General features: G+C 38.9%; 2 long non-coding RNA genes across 2 annotated transcripts in view; one reads left to right on the top strand and one right to left on the bottom strand.

Moving 5' to 3' along the window:
- The first annotated feature begins 2,295 nt into the window (after positions 1–2,295).
- Positions 2,296–22,473, top strand: part of LOC124860618 — a 33,038-nt gene continuing 12,860 nt past the window's right edge. The window contains exons 1-2 of the long non-coding RNA XR_007036403.1: positions 2,296–6,585; positions 15,258–15,326. This is a non-coding gene — a long non-coding RNA (uncharacterized LOC124860618). The remainder of the gene's footprint in view (positions 6,586–15,257; positions 15,327–22,473) is intronic.
- LOC124860619 lies at positions 6,570–14,420 on the bottom strand. The gene is made up of 3 exons (XR_007036404.1): positions 14,264–14,420; positions 7,036–7,141; positions 6,570–6,707 (listed from the first exon to the last, which is right to left on the bottom strand). It is a non-coding gene; the product is annotated as an uncharacterized LOC124860619 (long non-coding RNA).

Below are 22,473 nucleotides of genomic sequence, written 5' to 3'. Positions count from 1 at the left end.
GCGGAGCTGGTGATTATTGTTTGGCCCCAGGTTGGGATGATGATGGACAACCCCATGATTGCTGATGGCAGCACACAATGTGACATTGCCACCATGCTGCCCAGGGACACCAATAATGACCCGTTGGCCAATTACGCTACGGCCTCTCCTTCTCCTTTTGGTGAGATTAAACCCAGCTTCATCCATGTAGATGTATTCATGGTGTCTTTCCATGGCATCCAGTTGAAAGACTATAGAAATAGATATAGCTTTTTAGGTGATACAAAAAAAGTGATTTAGGCCATTACAGTGAATCACTACTTACAGTAATCAACATTAAATGTGTCTGGATATATACCAACCTGTACGTACTGAAATCTTTGCCCTTTGAATCTGTCCAAGTTACGATCGAAGGGCACTTTGTTCAGCTGTTTCATGTGCAGTCTGTTGCACTTGAGGACACGATCAACAGCAAAGAGGTTGACACTGTTGATACCCTCAAAATGTACATGGTCCTCAATGATTTCTGCTGAATTTCACACAGTTTAATGGTGTCTCTAAATCATCAATCGGATTATGGCAGACACAGTAAATCTGATGTTTGGTTGTACCCTTTGTCCAGCCTCCCTCATGCCCATACCATGGACAAGAACATGGTCAATCAAAGTAGCTCTGATTTCATCAGATATTACTCTTTCTTTGTCTTCGCTGACCACGTCAACCACCTCTCACATGAACTCCTCCTCTCAGATTTCTATCCATTGTGGTGCCTCACAAACCAGTCCTCTCTGAAATGGCTTATACAGGTCCTACTCAAAAAATTAGCATATTGTGATAAAGTTCATTATTTTCCATAATGTCATGATGAAAATTTAACATTCATATATTTTAGATTCATTGCACACTAACTGAAATATTTCAGGTATTTTATTGTCTTAATACGGATGATTTTGGCATACAGCTCATGAAAACCCAAAATTCCTATCTCACAAAATTAGCATATCATTAAAAGGGTCTCTAAACGAGCTATGAACCTAATCATCTGAATCAACGAGTTAACTCTAAACACCTGCAAAAGATTCCTGAGGCCTTTAAAACTCCCAGCCTGGTTCATCACTCAAAACCCCAATCATGGGTAAGACTGCCGACCTGACTGCTGTCCAGAAGGCCACTATTGACACCCTCAAGCAAGAGGGTAAGACACAGAAAGACATTTCTGAACGAATAGGCTGTTCCCAGAGTGCTGTATCAAGGCACCTCAGTGGGAAGTCCGTGGGAAGGAAAAAGTGTGGCAGAAAACGCTGCACAACGAGAAGAGGTGACCGGACCCTGAGGAAGATTGTGGAGAAGGGCCGATTCCAGACCTTTGGGGACCTGCGGAAGCAGTGGACTGAGTCTGGAGTAGAAACATCCAGAGCAAACATACATAGGCGTGTACAGGAAATGGGCTACAGATGCCGCATTCCCCAGACCTGGGCTACAGAGAAGCAGCACTGGACTGTTGCTCAGTGGTCCAAAGTATTTTTTTCGGATGAAAGCAAATTCTGCATGTCATTCGGAAATCAAGGTACCAGAGTCTGGAGGAAGACTGGGGAGAAGGAAATGCCAAAATGCCAGAAGTCCAGTGTCAAGTACCCACAGTCAGTGATGGTCTGGGGTGCCGTGTCAGCTGCTGGTGTTGGTCCACTGTGTTTTATCAAGGGCAGGGTCAATGCAGCTTGCTATCAGGAGATTTTGGAGCACTTCATGCTTCCATCTGCTGAAAAGCTTTATGGAGATGAAGATTTCATTTTTCAGCACGACCTGGCACCTGCTCACAGTGCCAAAACCACTGGTAAATGGTTTACTGATCATGGTATCACTGTGCTCAATTGGCCTGCCAACTCTCCTGACCTGAACCACATAGAGAATCTGTGGGATATTGTGAAGAGAACGTTGAGAGACTCAAGACCCAACACTCTGGATGAGCTAAAGGCCGCTATCGAAGCATCCTGGGCCTCCATAAGACCTCAGCAGTGCCACAGGCTGATTGCCTCCATGCCACGCCGCATTGAAGCAGTCATTTCTGCCAAAGGATTCCGACCAAATATTGAGTGCATAACTGTACATGATTATTTGAAGGTTGACGTTTTTTGTATTAAAAACACTTTTCTTTTATTGGTCGGATGAAATATGCTAATTTTGTGAGATAGGAATTTTGGGTTTTCATGAGCTGTATGCCAAAATCATCCGTATTAAGACAATAAAAGACCTGAAATATTTCAGTTAGTGTGCAATGAATCTAAAATATATGGATATTAAATTTTCATCATTACATTATAGAAAATAATGAACTTTATCACAATATGCTAATTTTTTTAGAAGGACCTGTATATGTTCCCTCACATCATTGACCACAAGTGTGTTCAATTTTGAGTTGTTGTGTTCAACCAGTGACACCTGTGCTTTAACAGTGTTTGCCACCTGCGCTCACAATTATGCAACACAGGTGGATCACAATCAAAATGTGTTGGCAAGTTGTGTCTAAACAGGTAAAAAGTGTGTATGGTTTTGCCAAAAGTGTGACTGATTCAATCAGTGGGTTCAGGTAACTGAGCATTTGGTTCAGACAAAATGGTCTAGTGAATTGACTATTGATAAAAACTGTAAGTATATTGTAAGAACATTAAAGCAGCTTTTTGAATTCCAGGTAACCCAGTGTTGGAGTTGGGAGGAATGTCTGGGGACTTCTTTTTTCGGTTGCTGTCAAAAGTTAGGTAGAACAATCACAAAACTGCTGCACATTAGGTAATTCTGCAATCCATATCATTTTGAGTTCACACATTTACAGTATTTTTTTATTATTTTGTGCACAATTATTGGTTCGGTACCTTCATAACAAAACTAAAATACTCATAATCCTTAAAATACTTTTAAAAGTTTCACAAAAGCATGACATTAATTCCTCTTCATTGTTAACTATATGATTACACACTATTTCATGTTAAAGAATGTATTTAATTTCATTATTGAATACTGAAAAATAAAAATGGAAACAAAATTAAACAAGATTTTTATAATACCCTGAATTTTGACAACTCACTGAAGGAAATTTTACACTCTATGTTGCTATGTATAGTGACTATCTCTGATTTTCTGTAAGTTTTACCTCAGTTGTTGAATGTTACTGCGTCTTTTTGTATTAACAGTACCATGAAGAATACTATACACCAACAATTTTACAATATGAGTGAGTAGTTAGTTACTTTTCCAGCCTGTTACTGTTAGATTGTTAACATATTTTTCTGTTTCTTTTGTTGTCACTAAACAAAACAAACAAACCAAAAAATCCCTGTTGTATTCACGCTGTTTGTTTTTCTGCTACTTCTTGGAAGGTAGCTGAGTGCTAGTGGAAGGTATCCAATCCCACGGCTCTGTCAGTGCATATGTGTGGCTGAGCTCGCGAGATGGTGGATAAAACAGCCTTTACGCTGTGAAAGTAAATGCATTATTCTACATTTATGGGTAAAACAGACAAAATAGCATCTTAATACACATACAGCTAGGTGATAAGAGTTTCAATGTGAACAAGCACCTCCAAAAACACATCTACAACAGTTGCCAGTTCAAACAGAGATGTCAGCGCTACAGCTGGCACTTCCAAAACAATGGAGGTTGTTTTGGAGCTAAAGCTCCAAAGCAGCTAAAGCTGTCAATCCGAGGGAGACTGTGGAGTTTGTTTCCGGTCACATGGAGGTGAATGCAACCTCTAGAAGCAGAAAAGGATCATATCATGTATTTAAAATAAAACACCTCTCTAGTTTTATTATGTATTAATTACGAATGCAATTTAGCTGCTGATCATTTAAAAGGCTTATATTTGCTTTTCTCAGTACGTAGTGTGAGTTAATATGAAAAGGTTAAACTAATGTTTCCATATAGTTGAAGATATGCTGCCTAACAAAAAGAACATTGAGCTCTGTACCAACTGCTGTATTATGCTGTAATATTCAGGAATATTTTTGACAGTTTCTGAAATAGACTTTCATCTGTCAGCAAATGCTCTTTTTAAATAATTTTCCAGTTACACACAAAGTGCTTTAAGAGAGCTCCTTGGTGTTTGACAAATCAGAGTGTCTACATTTACGTGAACCATCTTTAAACTCTTCAAAAGACTAATTGATTTCTCTAAACTTCAAATATTTTGTATTTTCATTACGTAATCAGGACCACAGTCTTTTTTCAGAAGAACATCCGCTCTTTCATCTGCTTTTTAAGAATTACATTTAAAACCAAATGAGAAAAAGTGTTTAGTGATTATGCTTCAAAGCTGGACCTGCCAAAGGCGCAGGACAGTGAAAATAGTTTAATTTTAGCAATGAGTTCACTTAAAAGAGCCACCTCTTTCAAATGCGATTCACAGATTTGAGCACAGGACCAAGGAAATTGGAGGAAATTAACAGACATGCAACTCTTCACAGCAGACATTTGGGTTCTTTGCAACAAAGCTACACAAGTTAAATTTGCAATGTTGTTATCCTGTAATTTGCAGAATGACAAAATGCTAGTCTGATGTACTAAGCACCTTCAATTGCAGCTCATTACCTCAGTCAGGGGGAAGCGTTTTACATGCATGGAGAAAAACTATTAAAATACTTCTATTAAATAGAAGAATAAATATCCGGTTGCAGCACAATGTGTCTTCACATTGGCCCAAATGTGAGATATGCTGTTACCATGGTAATGTGGTGATTGCTATAAACCTCCTCCCAGCTGTTGGTGGGTTTTGTGTGCAGGAGGGCGAGGGTAAAAAGAAAGAGGGAGACTGAGTGTTTGTGTGCGTGCACACATGCATTGATGGCGCCTCCGTGCTGTGTTCCCCTTTCAGCCCTCAGAATAGTGTCTCTACTAATCCGTGAAAGTTGCGGCGCTCTGAACTAGTGGCCAAAGCTTTTTCCACTGAACCAAGGCCCAGGGTCTGCGCTCGGCTTCACACTTGATTGGTCCCTCCTGCAGGAGACCTCTCCTCCCCACTGGGCGTGGGCCCGTCCCCCTTGCTTGTCTCCCCCATCACTGCTGTGTCGCCTCTCCCCACCTTAATTACCAGCGCTTGAGTCCTGGATTCACCAACAAACCATTAAAGTCTGGCCAGCCTAACCTCACAAGCCCTCACACATCCCACACTTAGCACCTTCCCGGAGACAAGCCCAACTCCATCAACTAAGCGCCTGTTCATGCCTGGGATGCCCCGCAGCACTCCGAACTTGGCTGCTGTCGATCCAGGCCGGTATAAAAAGCAGGAGCTGGCAGCTGTGCTGTTGTCCTGCTCCTCCTGCAGTGGTGGAGGTGATGTGTTTATTTGGCCTGCGTTGAAAGGATGAGATGTACCTATCTCCTTGTTGTGCTCTTTGAAAGAACTCACCCTTGGGAAACAGTCCCTTGAAAAATGGCCGTCTCTTACTTGCACTTAGCTCTGGGAGTAACCCAGTCAATGTTGTGTAAAAAGCTCACCCTGCACTTGCTTTTACAAACTTTCTACATATTTTCAGCAAATGACATAAATGCCAAGCTGTGATCATTTTCCAGTGTGTAAAATTAGAGCTAGAAATAAGTCCACCTTCTATTTTGGTGTGCCCACTAACTTTCAGACTGCTGCAAAAATAGTCAGAGCATATGGGAGTGAGCAGGTGAACTGTGGTGACCTGGCAAACGGTCCAGAGACTGATGAGAGTAGGGTACACGTCAGAAGGCAATGGGTGTGCTGGCACAAACTTTACCCAGAATGTGGATCAGACAGACACCCTGCACTCGTTAGTTTATTGCTCTCTTATTAGGAACATTTTTTGCCTTGGTTGGATTGGCAGAGTCCCGCTAGCCACCCTCTTCACATGGCCCAGGCTCTGTCAGGACTGATCAAAAGACGTTTCTTCACATCTCCAGACGCCAGGGAGAAAAAGGAGAAGAAAAGAGGGAGAGAAGAAAAGAGCCAGAAGGGGGCATACTGCTCTCTCTTTACTCTGGTCTTTTGGTGAATGAGGACTTTTCACAATACCCCTTCCTTTCTCTTTTTTCATTTTTTCACTGGCAAAAAAAGAGAGAAAAAAATAGCATTTCCCAACGCATTTGCGCCAAATTGTTTTTGCTATATCAAAAACAATTATCCTCAGGTTAAGAATGTGCTTGCAAAATTACAACCATTCCTGGGGGAGAAAGCAGTCTTCACGTCACAAATTCGACTGGCTTCCAGGCAGCCAAGACCCCCTCGAAGTGGTAATGAAAAGTGTAACTTTAGCCTCCCAGCTGTACGTCTCAATCCATAATCCTTCCCCAAAAACCTCACCGTAGAGCCGCCTACCACTCCCATGGCGTTCCCAGCCTTTGCCGGGCTGGGCCTGCACTGATTTATGTGGCAGTCCTGAGTCATACTCTCAACCTGAAAAGGATTTGCGCTCCTATATTTACAGGGGTAGTCAGGCCGGCTCTCTTGAAATACAGAAAGCTCCATCTCCGGCCCTCAGTCCCCACGCCGTTTTCCCCTTCTCTGCCTCGGTTACAAGCATATGTGGGACCTTACAAGAATCAGATGAGACTCTAGTGTTTATGATGGAGTCTTTCTGCAGAGGAGAGGTGAGTGTCTGTATATGTGTCTTTGTTTGTGCCAGAGGTGTCTGCTATAGATTGAAGCAGCAGAGTTAGGCCTTCGCTCAGCAGTATCAGGGTAAGGATTTGGTGATTTGGCCTGTAGAAACCTAAAAAACACAAAGATAAAGACCAATGGAAACTGTTGCTGTTGTAAAAATGCATTATTGATCCTAACATGCTTACATGGTAATGTCTGTATGTTTTATAGTAACATTTCTGGTAAGCCAGCAACTTCTGTGAAATAGATAAAACAAATATATTAATTTCTAGTGAACAGTTCTAAAAAGTTAAGTAAAAACATGAAAATATCTTTAACAATAAGTAATTAATAAACATGAAGGAAAATTTAAGATTTTCAAAGAGTTTTTGCAAATGTAACTGCAGGCTTGTCTCAGATTATTATTTATTTAAAAATGAACAATTAATAGTACTTACCATTAAAGCTTGATTAAAGTTCTGGTTAAAGTGGAATATTGAACTCATGTTGGTAGCTTCATGCTTGTGGATGGTGGAGGTCCATTCTACCACCACGAATCCATCCCTGTAAAGCAAACAACCCAAGGTGACCTCTAGACAGCTGGGTTTGTACATCCTGTGGTCGTCTGTCTACGTAGTGTGATGGAGAGCACAGTGGGTGGTTGAAGCAACCTCTAAGAAAGGGATAAACTCATCTCATTTATATATGTCAGTGTGTGCAAGTGTATGCGCGTGCAGGACGTAAATGTACATGAACACATTGTGTGCCTTTGTGCGACAGCCATGAGGTTAATGCTAAACACTGCTTGGCACCTTCTGAGCAAGAAAATGAAAGCATCAACGATCAAGACATGCACAGCGCATGCCTGAAACCATCCACGTTTCTCCACCTGATATCTTGGTTAAAGGCTCAAATTAAAGTGCTTTTACCCCTGCAAAATTGCAGATGAAATTGCTCCTACCATCTCCTGACAAGAATCTGAAAGAAATGCATCATGACCTAAGAAAGATGCCCCAGCCAATGTAAAGGCAGACAAAATGGCTGCTGTTGCTAAGCTAACAGAGGAGAAGGAAGATGGAGCTCATGTTAATGCTGCTGCTCGGCAACATCATTTGAGACATTAGGTTTTTATGGCTTTCGAGCAAGTGGCATGCCGTGGTGTTAAATTTTGCCCATTTTGTCCAGATTGTGTTGGCAGCTAACTGTTAGTGTCGTCTACATTATTTCACATGTGCAGTAACGTGACTGACCCATAGATCCTCGCAAGTCAAAGCTTCGCCAGAACTAAGTAGTCACGTAATGTAGCTTTCCCAGCATGACGTAGTTTACAAACTTGCACAATGTAGAGAACAAAAGAGTTAATCAAATAACGACACACACTTCAAATGACTTTAGTTTTCAGAAAAGAGTGACTACATAAATATTTTCAGCCCGGATTCTAAGTTTTGAGACGAGCAAATGTGACAGCCTCATACGTGAGTCTGTTTGAGTCTTTTCAGTTAAAAGCCTTCCAAGTTCGACACAAGGAAGCCTTTGGAATTTCTGTTTTATCCTTCGTTTCTTTCAGTGCAATGGACTAACTTTGGAAAATCGTGTGAGAGATAGTTTTCTTTGAGATTCAAAGGGTAAGATTGGTAAGTTTTTTTTCTTCCCCCAGCAAAGTTTCCCCGCTGATCAGTTTTTTTACTTGCGTTAAAGTGAATACATTTTGAATGTTTTACAGTAATAATGTAATTCAGAATGTAAAAAAAAAAAGTAAGGAACAATAAAAACATTGTGAAAGATTGAAAATGTCATTTTATCTTTTCGAATAAAACTGAGTACTTTTTCAGACCCCGCGATTTTACGTAAATGTTCAAATCCAATTTTTCATTAAACATTTTATTTAAATATTAGATTTGCTTAAATAAAACAATTGATCTGAACTCTATTTTTATCAAAAAGAAAATATTTATTGTTAAGACTTTGACCACAGTTGACCTACTGGTGTAAATACAATTCAAACGACTGTTAAGGAATAAAACATTTGTGTTGTCAGGATATCTAACAGTCCTGATGAGTAGGAGGGACACTGCTGACAGTTCAATGTCCTTTCTACAGACAAACATACAAAAAGCAGATGGCGGCCTTTTATTTCGCAAACTCGGAGAAGTTTCACACTTAGAGACTTGGAGCGTCTTAGAAAAACATTTGATTTGAGTCAGAGGCTTTGATCAAAAACTGGGATTCTTATTTATCATTGCATATTATTTGATTAGCATGAGAGCTTCTTATTCCAGACAATGTCCCTTGAAGAAATAAAAAAGGACTTGAAATAAGAGAATAACGCCAATTAGTTAAAACCTTGAAAGAGCGTTCTGATGCATTTCCGTGTCTTTTGATGCCGCACACAAAGTTCTAGCAATGTTAAAAACAATGGGAAAGAATTACAAAGAGACACATTAACAGATGGCTCCTGCAACAAACAGCTAAACTAACAAAAAAGTCTGAAGAACGTAATTACTTTTTCATGCTTTTTGCTTATTCCATTTGACAAAAACAAAACTTTTTATTAATTCTAAAACAAGTTCCTGTGCTTTGTTGAATTTAAGATCGGATAAATAATGTCCTTTTGCTGTTCTTTTCATAAATTATATTCGCTCGCTCAAGGACATTAAAGAATATAATAATTTTTGCGGCAAAATTTAGTCGTGTTTAATTTCATTTTTTTTATATCTTAAAAAAAACTTGCTTCTTACATGTTTTTTAAACATATATATAAAAAAGTATATTTTAAATTGTTGCTTTACATTAATTCGTTGACATTTTCAAATGAAATGACAAATAGTTTTTTTCAAATCGACAAACGTAAACAAAGCACCTACAGTTAAATTACAGTGATAATATCCCAATCATTTTTTACTTGACACTAATGATAATAACAGCAACGCTGAAATTTTTCAACAATTAAAAACGTCTCAAATTTACTGGCATTTTAAAAATCGACCCAAATATTTATTTTTTTCTTCTAATAGATTTTTCAAATATAGGAAATTAAGGTTTTCTACAAACTCGACAAAAAACGAATACAAAAGAAAAAAAGCAATTACTTAGTATGCCGTTGAATGTATTGAGTTTTAATTTACGCTGTTTTTCCAATCACAAACGTTTATGTTTCGTTCGCCGCTTTGTTTAGTTTTCTTTGTAAAAGAAATTCTATTATTTTCTGAGGTGAGATGCCCATATGTACCTATGATGATGATAAAGATAGAAGTGATGGAAAGGACTATGATCTGAGCACTGTTTCCCTTTCAGGACGTGCATAAAAAAGTGAGGATCCCTCTTAATAGACCTAATTTTCCTTATATTGAGTTAAAGTTATTCACCTAATAGTTCTGGTAACATATCTCTTTGAATGTACCTTAATTTAGCCCAGCCATAATTCTGGTGTACAAAAGACACATGTCAGAGTCACACCACTGATGAGAAATAAATAGGGGAAGGGGTTCTGTGGATGTTCTTCAAAGGATCTCCAATTTCACACCGTCAAATTAAAGCATCCTTATAGGCAAGTGAGTGATAATCCTGCTTTTTGGACTTAAAGCTTTTTCTTTGACATAGTTGCATTTACTCATTCTGATATATTTATTAATATTGTTTTGGGTGGGGAATTAATTAATGTGGCCTATGTGTTTTTTGGGGTTGATGAAGATTATTTATTCCATATTTAGATGATTTATTAGGTGATCTAAATCTGATCATCTACCTCCTGTTAAATTTGCTTTATAACATGACACATCTTAGCTTTCTGACCTGAACACTGGTATACATGCCTCGTGGCTGGAAAAGATGTCCTTCATGTCTGTTACTATATGCACAAGAGAGACACATGATGTAGTACATGTTTGCTTGTTACTGTCAAAGATGAAGTCGACTGCAAAAACTGATTGAAGTTTGAAGTGAAGATTTTGTAAAAAAAAAAGAAAAACAACTGTAGAAGATGCTGAGGGCATCCAAAACTTCATATCTCTTCTTAAATGATAAACCTGTCTACTTTTAAAAGGTTTTAGAATATTAAATGCATTTATTTTACCAATTATTATAATTTCTAGTTTTTCTCACTTACATGTGATGCTCTCATAATTAAGACTTGACCTGCATTAAGTAACCAGGAAGTTGACGGCCAACGTCCTGCAGCTTGTTTTCCGTGACATCTCATTGATTGTCAGCCCGCTCCTGCCCCAATGTGTCTGTATTAGTTTCCATGCACTGTTGACATGCTCTCTGTAGTAGCAGAAGTGACAGCCCTTATCCCTCCTTTGTGCCCCACTTCATACTAAGACTCGGATTTTAGGGACGAACAGCTCAGGACGGGACAACTGCATCAACGCTGACTGAGCCTGAGTTAAATTTGCAGCAGAAGACCACACTCTATTGAAACTATCCTGGACACCACAGTTTGTGCTTAAAAGAAAGGCATGGAACAACCGATCCTTCATATGCCTCTCAATTTTGTTTTTGGCTTAAAAAAGTGAGCAGAGTGTTACCTGTGGAATGTGTAAAATCTTCACCAGATAATGTTATGGATCCAATAACTAAAATCCTGATTTAGTGTTTTAAATGTTCTTAAATGTGGCAGCTACTTAACAAAATCATCACAGCTTCACAGTATTTGGTTGAATAATGAAAGAACAGGATAATAAAAAATTCACGCATTATAAATAAGATGTTATTACCGTCAAAATGTGTAGGCCAAATTCTCTACTGCAAACAGAGAAGTTTCCTCCCAGGCAGCACCAGGAGGTGCTGTAAAGCAGTTAGCCTTTGATTGCACAGCAGCAGCAAAAACAAACATGGCTGACGATGGGGCCGCGGCTGACGGTGGAGCAGACTGGTTCAGAGAGTCGATGCGAGATTAAGACTTGAATTTTCCGAGCCCAGAGCATCAATATCAAACAAAATCCCCCAGTATGCCCAGTTACCTGGGGCTCAGAAAGGAAATGCACCCTGCCATGGCCTCGACTCACTGATTCTAAGGCTTGTTGAAAAAGGTAGAGCGCCGATGTTAGCACAGTAGCTATGAAGCATCTAGCAATGCCTAGCACCCTGCAATGCAACATGCTGTAATCAATGCGAAGGTGGGTATTTTTCTAAGTAGGCAATCTTAAAATGACCACCATGCAATTGAATTTATATTTTTACAAATTGTATTTTTTTTGTGAAAAATACCCACTTTAGTAAACTCTCTTTACGTTATGAGAAAAACAAGTGCAGCACTACCTCTTAAGGCAGTTCAAAGAAGTTTCAAGCCATTTCAGTACATCCATCTGTTCAACTAATCGCTACAAACTTTGGCTTTTAAGTGACAGCATGTGAAAAGAATGGGTTTTGTTCTAAAAGAGTCAACTGATTGAGGCAGGAAACGGTCCCTTGAGTCCCAGATTAGGCTCTGCAGAAAGTGATAAACTAAAAGACAAAGTGAGACGACCTGGTCCTTCGTCCTCATCTGAAGCGCTAAACCTCACCCTGACTTTGTAACGCCTTTGCTTGTGAGTCACAACTGTGAAAATATAATGTTATTTAAACCCGATCTGTCACCAAATGGAGTGAAAGAATAAAATGCTTGCCAAAAGCACAAATCTAACATTACCACTTATGAGACACACACTCCCACGCACACGGACACGCACACAAGTCCCTATCTCTGTGTCATTATATGGGCAAAATCGGCAATTAATAATAAAAAGTGAATTCATGGAGTTGTCATTATCACAGTCACTTTCAAAGGTCAGGTTAGACATTTAAGGGATAATTGACAGAAGCATCAACACTTATTATAACACAATTATGTCAAATAATTAGTTTCAAATGGTAATAAAGAAAAATCTAAAAATATTTAGTTAATTTGATAACATACTGTAATGAATAATTTCCCACTGATGGATATTATGCCATCCCTCTTGGGTCTTTGCTGTTGCCTCAGCACGTGACCCATTTCGCCTTTCAAACGAACCAGAAAGATTGCTAATTCTGACAGCTCAATTCGCGGGTAACCAACCCTTAACAAGTCTGCCACCCTCTGCAGCAATATTGAAATTCCAAGTGACAGACAAGAAGCGACAGCATGGCAGTGCCCTGATGGTGCCCAGGTGGTGGTTGTGGTTTCTGAAAATGCATGCTGCCACATGCCCATGATGGACGGATGGCCGTGGTCCATGAAAAAGTTACTTTTGACATTTTTTGATTACCATATTGACAGCGGGGCAACAACACAGATTTATATTTCCTATGTCGCTTTGTTAACAAAGAAAAAATATTCTCTGGTGAAAGATGTTTGCCTAATTAATATGTATTAAAAGATGTGTATTACTAATAATGATAATTAAAATTGTCAAATAAGGTCTGAATTGAACCTTTTTGATAGACGTTTGGGAGTGCAAACTTTGGTCGTTTATGTTTTTATCAACAAAAGTAAAAAATAAAACAAACTGCAAAAGAACAATCTGGCAAAACTGTCAATGATAGCAATATTTTAGGCCGAACCATAGCATGGTACAAATTTAAAGTGAAAAAATTGATAAAATACATATTTTTTATATATTTGTATTAACAATTTACATTTTTAGACTAATCATTTTTGATTATTTATATTTTAGCTTTCGGAAATACAAAGTAAAAGCCAGTAAATCTTGAATCTAGATAGCAACATGTTCAGATGATTATTATTGGGTTTTTGTAAATAAATGCCCCTTTTTTATACCTTTAATATGTGATGGAGGTTGCCGTAACTATAATGTTATTTCTTAGAAAAGATTTGTTTTAAATTGTAAAAATATTTTGTGGAAAGACTTTTTTTTTTTTGTATATTCCAAACCTGTAATCAGAAGTTAATAATCCCAGGGTTAAAAGCTGCTTGCATTTAATATAATCCTTTTAAAGGTTAAACCACTGTAATGTATACATTTTTGCCACATTATTCAAATAAGCAAGTCTGCAGAACAGAAGAAATGACCAACATAAGAAAACTAAAGATATATCACTCTGGCTTCAAAATGAAACTGATGAGTGAGGTAGTGTTTGTGTCCACAGACCATATAAGGTGCCTACATCAACATGACTGCTGAGCTTGGAGGAATAATGATAAAATAAAAAAAAATTAATATAATACATTATAATAAAATATTATATTTTGCCAATTCAATTTGGCAAAGAATGCAGGCAGTGTACGTGGCTATTCTATAAAGATATCTGCTGATTGCACAGTTTAAGGAGGCCTGGTAGTGAAATGTGTAAAGAGATTGAAACTATGTGACAACTGCTGAAAGAACACAGCACTCGGACCCTCACAGACAGTTGCCTCGCACGTGTAGCCATGAAGTTGTAAAAGCGGAAAGTTGCCTCTTCCCTGTTTTACACAGCAAGAGAACCTGGGCTGCACTGACTGGCAGAATAATATCAGGCTGCCAAAATTGAAGTCAAGGGCATTCATATATTGTTCTAGCCCATGACTTGGCAGGTACACCAAAGATCCAACATAAGCTGTATTGAATTTTTCTGTGTCATTGCAAAGTGGTACCAGAAAAGGTTGAAAAAGGTACTCTAATGGTGCAATTTCGAACACACTTCCCAGCGAAGAATCAGATATACTGTGTTCACCTTCCGCAAATGGTGGCAAAGTGATGTCTGTCTGGCCTAATAGTGACGTACCTGTAGGTAGGTCTGACCACATGTATCCCAGCAGGGTGTTGAGTCAGCGCTTCGGGGTGGCAGGTGGTGATGGAGGCCTGCTTCAAGCGTCCCCAACGCTGTTAATATCTTTCTCCATGTGACAGAAAGACCAACCCTGAGAGTCACGACACGATGCGTTCAGAGCCTCTCACCCAACAGGACCTGATCCGTGTAAACAGGCAACGCCTACGCCCTTCTGCCACACTACTTTTGGATTCAGTATTGAATCATTAATGCAACCGTCTCCCATATGATTTGCTCATCTACCTGTCATGCATGTTATGTTATGTCTCTTTGAAATAAAGCTCATTGCATGTATAAAAATATTGTAGAAATTGCAGCATTTAAGTAGACGTTTTTCAACTACAACATTTTATTGGATAAATAAAAACCTATACTCAAGGTATATCATCAGTAAAACTGCAGCAGAGAAAAAGTTTCAAGAGAAATTTGTTTTTTGATATATCTCTCTTGTTAGCTACACACTGGGCGAATAACACAGGCTCGGAGGAGAAAACAGACGGACTGGAGAGAGTCAAATATCTATTCTTTCATCTTTTTTCTTTTATCGCGTCTATAAATATTGGCTGGAACAACCTTTCCTCAATGGGCTTCAGGTGCGTTTGTTCAGCAAGAGTGCTTATTACGAATGAGCTAGGAGTTATTTTGGAATTCAAAATAGATTTTTTTTATTTGCAATTTGGCAAAAGTAAACACTTTTTGTCTGGAAACAGCAAGATAAACTGAGCTGTTAAATTGTGCTTAACTGAAGCACAACCAGTTCTGAACTGACATGTTTACATGGAGCTTAGGTTTCATCAGGACATCTGAGGGCATCTGGTTCTGCCTCCGCTGTGCCAGAACTGTCCCTCTGATCATGTTCAGCTGATGTGTCGTATGTGTGTTTTCTCCAAGTCTTCTTGCTCCCCCTGACCTCTCACCCAGACTCTCTCCCTCCTTCTTTGTTGTTCAGGTCAGAGTCAATGCACTCGCGCCTTCCAGCCACATGGCCACATTATGGTATGCAGATACCCAGACACAGGTAAGTCTGGTTCAGGTGCACCCCACAGAGATCCTGACCCACTCTTCTTCACCCCGCAGCTCTTGGAGCTCAGCAGGGTCCCAGCAGAGGTCACAAGAGGCTCCGCATCCCAGGGATGAGACTCCAGACTTTCATGAAGAGGAGCGTTTGATGTGGCCCTGTCCTAGGCTATGTTACAATGTTAATATGGCTTTAATCAACTCCAGCAGTTGCTACTCCCTGGTTGACAGGCCAAGAAAACTCCACTGTCCAAGTAATATCTTACTGGTGACAGTCAGTTTGTTGTCAGCTTGCAATGTTTGTTCTTTTTAGAGTCAGATGTCACAACTTTAGATGGAAGAATCACTGTTTACCAAGCTAATTAGCTGTGAAATGACTGAAGACAAGATCTGAATGAAAAAACGAAGCTAGCAGCACCGTAAAGTCCACAGCATGTTTCCAAATACATTATGCAAATATGTCTCCAAGTGCTAATACATGCCCATTATTACCAACTGCGAATGCTGAGCTAGTATTGTTTTTCACCTTGTGAGTGTGCATGAGTGTGTTTGTGTGTCATCTTACAACAGCACTGGAGGGAACTACCACATAGCAAATATCGGGTACCTTGCCAGGTGTTTAAATAGTTCCTTGCTAAAGTTTTCAAACCCCTTGAACTTTACACATTGGAAACTGTGGCCTGCATTTGTATTTAGTCTCCTGTACTCTGATGCCCCTAAATAAAATCCAGTGCAACCAATTAGTTAATATGATTTAAACTTAGTATAAAATGTATAGTAACACATGGTGGTGCAGCACCATGCTGTGGGTATGCTTTTTATTAGCAGATGTCTGAAAGTTTTTCAGAAATTAGGGAAGGAAGGGTAGAGCTAAAAACCAGGCAAATCCAGAAAGAAAACATGTTAGTGGCTGCAAAGGACACACGGCAACCCTAAAATACAGTCAGAGCCACAATGGAATGGTTTGGATCAAACTATATTCAAGTGTTATAAATGTCCAATCAAAGTCTAGACCTAAATAAGTTAAAGAATCTGTAAAATACCTACAAATTAGTGTTCTTAGATGCTTGAGCTATTTTGCAAAGAAATATAGGCAAAAGAAAAGTATGAAGCTTTTTCCTTCCACTCCATGATTACAAATTAATTTGTGTTGGTCGTCCCATTCAAATATGTTGAAATTCACATGAAAAGGTTCAAGTGGTATAATTAATGCAATGGAAGTCTTTCTATCGCTTGTGGACAGATTGTTTTCAACATGGTGGCATTGCAACCGTGCTAGCTAGAGTAGTAGATCTTCCTAGGTATGTAAGCGAGTGCTATATCTGATTTTATAGTAGATGCAATAATGACAGACGATGTGGTCCTTCAAGTGCCAATAAAAGCGTCACCCTCTACTCTTAATCTGCTCCTCAAGTTTGCTCAAAAGCAATTTATGGACTAGAAATTGCACCCTGAGGATTGAGAGCTAGAAACTGATCTCAGATTCGATGAGGGCCCCTTGCACCTAGTTCTCTTTTGGCATTACCAAGTTGGTAGACCTTTCCCTAAAACTCCACCAAAGATAAAAAAGAGAGCTTTCTCAGCTTGCTATGGCCTACTAATACCCTGGACTCATTAAATTAATGGGGCCAGATTCCTCTTACTGAATGTGTTCTGATGCCCTTTGAGTTTGCCGGGGCTAGAGGGTGTGCAACACTTTGAAAACCCCTGACCGGCATATTGAACATGCTTTAATAGAACCCTTTTGAGACTCCTGGTAGGATGCTCGGTAACTCTTTGCCTTTAAGTTCCCGCACATCTCAGAGTGATCTCGTCAGATAGCCTCTCTATCCTCAGATTCAGGCCTGGAGAGGGGGAGGGGAGCAGTTGGCGTTAAATGAGGCCAGAGGTACCCATATCTCAGCAGAGGCCATTCTTTCCTGGAGATGTGTATCTTTGAGACAGTGCTGAGCAAGCTTTGAAGTGAAAAGGTGCTCAGTGTAAGAGTGTGAAACAGAAGGCTTATAGGCTGGCATTTGGTACGTTTCCTTCAGCAGTGAGAGCCTGGCTTTTCACTGGACAGTCGATCCAGGCTTGATTTAATTACTCCATTCATCCAACCACTGACAGGGTAGATTTAACCCCTCAAATGGCCATTAAAATGTCACTGCCTATTTAATGTGAAGCTGCAATGAAGCACGCCATGATTTAGTCAAGCGGCTACAATTTAGAAAATCTATTTTAAGAGCCAGAGCAGACTTTCAAGGAGTAAAGGGCAAAGGAGAAGGTATTGTTTTGTCAGCAATGTAATATAATAGTTATGAATTAATATAATGGAAATGGAATATTAAAAATAATTTAGCATATCTGCCCAACAGCAAAAAGATCACTTGATAAGAAAAGAAAGCTAGTGAACTTCCATTTGCATGACAAAAAAGCCACTTAAGAGGGCTAATACATCATCCTTATGTTATCACAATCACAGGAACCAGATTTCTAGATAGAGTAATTATTCTCAGTGAAATTAAGATGATGGGAATCAATTAAGATTTAGTTATCTTTTTGAGTTTTGTTGATAAGGCAAAAAGGTAACAATCAGCAAAAACCAAGCAGCGTTCTGCTGAGATGTAAGGACATTTTGATGTAATGATTATCTCTCACTTAGTCCCCTGTCATCTTGAACTACATGAAACAGAAAAACATGCCTGATGCAATGACACTTGCACACAGTTTGGAAGGAGGAAACGGGATTCAAACCAACGGGCTAAAACACAGTGTAAACGCAGTTAAGCGGCTGGCATCTACAGCAGGATGCTGACAGACAGATGCTACACATGAGCCAGACAATGAGGTTCTAGAAGTTGAACACAGTTAGCAAAACAGATCCCATTGAGCAAAATCTGGCTGATTCAGGTGCACTGCAGAGCACGGACCTAATTTTTAAACTACACCTATCTCTCTCTCCTTCATTATGAATGTCTTTGCATGTGACAGACAGCACACCATACCTCTTACTGAAATCATCCTTGGGCAATTGTATGATTTACACAGCCAGATTTGGCAGTAATGATTTCATGGAGCCTTTGATTTTTACCTCGATCACCAGGGTTGCAACAACGCTGGATATTGCTCTTCATTAGCTATTCCATAAGCAGAGAGCTATGCACTGTTGTAGTGACTGATAACTTACATGCCTCCCACTCTTAAAGTGTGGGGGTAATTTATTCTCTCCCCCAGCACTCATCATCCTGATGCAACTATCACAGTGACAGAAATCCATCTCTGTGTACTTGGCAGCAAAGTAAAGGGGGAGGGCATGTTTGGGGATCACAATCGAAATGAACAAGACCTGTTACTGAACAAGTCTAGTAGCATTTTACTCCCAGCTGAATATTCCGAGAGGACCAAAAACGGATGGATTTTAAACGATTTACAGTATGAGCTACCATTCCAGCAAGTCAATAAATCTCGTTGAGTTAAAAATATTTCAAGAGAGAAGGTGAATCATTTCACAGTTTTTGATCCTTATATAAGCCACCATCATCTGCCAGATTTATTTCTTTCTAAGGCTATCGCTTAAGCACTTCAAAGTTAGGTACTACATAGAGAGTGTGATTCAATTGGCAGCTTGCATTGTCCAGCCTCAAAAAACCCAAAGCTGGCCAGAGACTTTCTTCTGAGGAGAGAAAGAATCTGGCTTGAGCTTAAGACTGCCCATCCCCATCAAGAGATGGGTGCATTTTTCATCGTATAGCAGCCTTAGCGGATTGCTGTGGTGACTATGTGCCTCACAGGTGGGAGCCTGCCTCTGTCAAATGAGTGAGTTCACTAAGGATGGGATTTGCCGCTGTTATTTTTCTATTAGGGGAGAATTATGCTAAGCCTTCAGAGGCCATCTTTGTGTTGCTATGGCAGCCCATATTTCCTACCGGGTTGCGACCTTGAATGACTACAGTGCGAAGCCAAGAGGGCCGAAAACCCTTTGAGGATTAGAAGCAGCACCTCATAGTTATGCAAAACACCTCTGATATGATTGAACTTTGAATGGATGAATGACAAAGTTTATTGAGATTGCCTCTCCTTTCTTCTGATCATTGTCACTTGATTATTTTCCATCACTTGGCTTTGAATGCAGGTTTTGAAATGGTTGTTCTAGACTTTTCATGTCCAACATCTTCATATCTTTAGTGGTTGAAATGTCTTCCATGGACCTGAAAATAATAATAATAATAATAATAATAAAAAGATTAATAATCATCATGATAATAATACATTTAACAATAATAATATTTATCAAGTATATGCCTATTTAGTACTTAAATATTTCCAAGACACCAAAAAATGTTCACACTCATCAGCCTAGTGAATATTTATTTTAAGGGTCATTTAAATGTATACAAAGAAGAAGCTCCACAGCGCCCCCTTGTAATTAAATGAAGCCTTGTTGGTTGGTTCATTTTAACATGGTGGCACGACCTCTGGTACACAGATGTATCTTTTTATGACTACATATAATTCTCTTGAAGCCACATCCTCCAACAGGACCATGCCATTTTACTTTAAAATGGCATGAATTAATTGGTGCATAAACTAATAACTGTTTTTAAGATTTTGTTAAGCTTTTTCATTTTCAATAAAAGTTGTTCAAGGATGTTTCACATCTGAAGTAAAACGCCACAAGAATGTTACTTTGTTACTTTGATGTAGAGGTACCAGATTTGAAAGACAGATTAATCTTCCTAAAAACTATACAATCATCTCGTGCAACCGTGTTCTTCAACAAACAAGATGTCAGCCGGGGTCAAATTTAACATGAATCATGATTAAGATTAATTTGATCATTTGTTGAAATTAGTGCTCGTATATACATTTTTTGTTTGTTTGTTTGGTGCAACTATTTTAAACCATTAACCAAAATTTATCAATTTTTAGCTGACCTGGCCCATTAGAAACACATAGCTTTATGGCATTAAAGTGAATTTTAGAGAAGATTTTCACATCATAAGGCCTTCAGGCCCACACTCTTTAAGTTCCTTTTTATTATGAATTCACCTGTAGCATCGAGCTGAATGGATTCATCAGAGGGTAAAAGTGAAAATATTTTATGCTTGTGCCCTTTTATTTTAAATCTGTTACATAAAATATATAGGTTGCTATTGGAATTTACATGTTGAAGAATAGATTAGATCTGAGGTAACAACACAAGACCCTACTTTAACATAGAGGAATTAAATTGTGTAAACAGATATTTTCCTAAGACCACAAAAGCCTCTCTTGCAGCTATGTCCTGCAACAAACAGGAAGCCAGCTATTTTGGATGAAATTGATTCCTTATGAGTAACTTATCATCCAATAAAAATTGACATTTTTTTCTATTAGATGCACATAGCTGACTTTTATTCTTTTATCATTTCAGTGTAAAAATCTACACACATAATTGCTTTAAATTGAATTTGCACATCTGAAGAATGTTAAGCCCACACCCTTTAAGATCCTTTTTAATTATCCATTCACCTGTAGCATTAAGGTGAATTAACAAGAGGGGGAAAGCGAAAAGATTTAGCCAAAACTACTTTCACGCATTTCTGTAATTTAAACAAAATCTGTTTTATAAAATAAAATAAATAAGCTACTGTTGGAATTTAGCTGTTTAAACATGGTTAAATCTGTAGTAACATACCACAAAAATCTTTAGGGTGAGTTTGCTTAAACATTGGGTTACCTAATTTGGAACATAGATATTATCTCCCTGCAAAAAACGGTCTTGCAGCCAAGTCCTGCAATTAACAGGAAGTGGGACATGTATAGATTAAAACTAGGGATACGTTTGATTTTACCCGCTGATGCATGTAAAGATATTTACATTTTTTAGGTTTGTTGTGATCTTATTTTATCCATCAGCTAAAACTGAGAATTTTTAGTTGATTGGTATATTTCAGGCCTGCTTAATTACAATTATTGTGCAGCTACCAGTAATTAATTTATACATTCATGCTTGTATTCTTCCTAGGCTGCAAATTCTGATGCTCTTTGACTTACAGATTTATTTGCTGTTTGAGAGTTTCCCTCCTACTGCCGTTGCAATTCTCGTTAACCTAATCCTTTTTCAGTGCCATAACTGCACAGTTTGTGAGCATGAAAGCAATTTTCTCAAATCACAGGTCAAATTTCACATGCGGCCAAATCAATAAAATGTTTTCTTCTTTTCGCCCTAAGTATTTTTTAGAATGTTTCAGACTATTTTCCGATCAGGCATCAAAGCCTCAACTACATTCGGAGGCACGTATAGACAGCTACTCAACGCTGACATGGAGACGAGGCTTTGAAAGTAAGAGATTGACACTATTGTGGCCACAAAGCACAACAGGAGACTACTTTGAAGGGAAAAATGCTTTGAGTATTGGATTTCACTTCAGAAATAGTGGGTCCAAAATGAGTACAACTATTGGAGGTGTGGAATCCGTGTACGTTGGACAACAAAACCATGTGCCAGGACAGGCTGTGTCCAAACAAAAAGGTCAACGTCTGCTTTTTAAGTTTTGAAACCCCAAGGTAAATATGGCTCAGCTGCTGTTTGTTTTTTATACCCCCGTATCCTGGGATGTTGCAAACAAAAAAGTTGACAATACATCCAAGGACAGAGTACTTTTTCACTTAAAATAAGTGCTGTTATGTCTTGTTGTGGCATTTGGGGAATTGATCGGTCTCAGTCCCAAACTGTATCTCTGTCGACTGGCAGGTCTGCTGAAGCTGACACATTTTCTGACAGTGTCTTGTCAATGACTCCGCTTGAGTGAAATCCCCAACCATGTTCACTCGCTGCCAAAGTTGTGTCTATCATCTTATTTTTGACAAATTCGTCACAGCCGTCTCTCAATCTAATTGTTCTTTGAGGTTCCTGTAAGACAAAGGTAGCTAATCTTAGTGTGCACGTTTGAACAGTTCTTTTCTCTGAATACTTCTTGAGTCTTTGAGCTTGTGTTTTCGATTTTTTTTTTTTTTTTTTTTTTTGCAAAAAGTTTGAAGGAAAAAAGAACATGACAGTCACATTTTAGGTGCTCTGATGTCACATAGCTTTTTATGGCTTTAAAAGTTCATTCAATATGAGGTTTGGTCTACTTTGATGTGAGGTCTCTAGTGATGCGATTTTAGCATGCTATCTGCCTGCT

Source organism: Girardinichthys multiradiatus, chromosome 23 (genome assembly GCF_021462225.1).
Source record: "Girardinichthys multiradiatus isolate DD_20200921_A chromosome 23, DD_fGirMul_XY1, whole genome shotgun sequence".
Lineage (NCBI taxonomy): Eukaryota > Metazoa > Chordata > Actinopteri > Cyprinodontiformes > Goodeidae > Girardinichthys > Girardinichthys multiradiatus.
The sequence above is the reverse complement of the archived record's forward strand: the minus strand, read 5'-3'. Positions and strand labels throughout refer to the sequence as shown.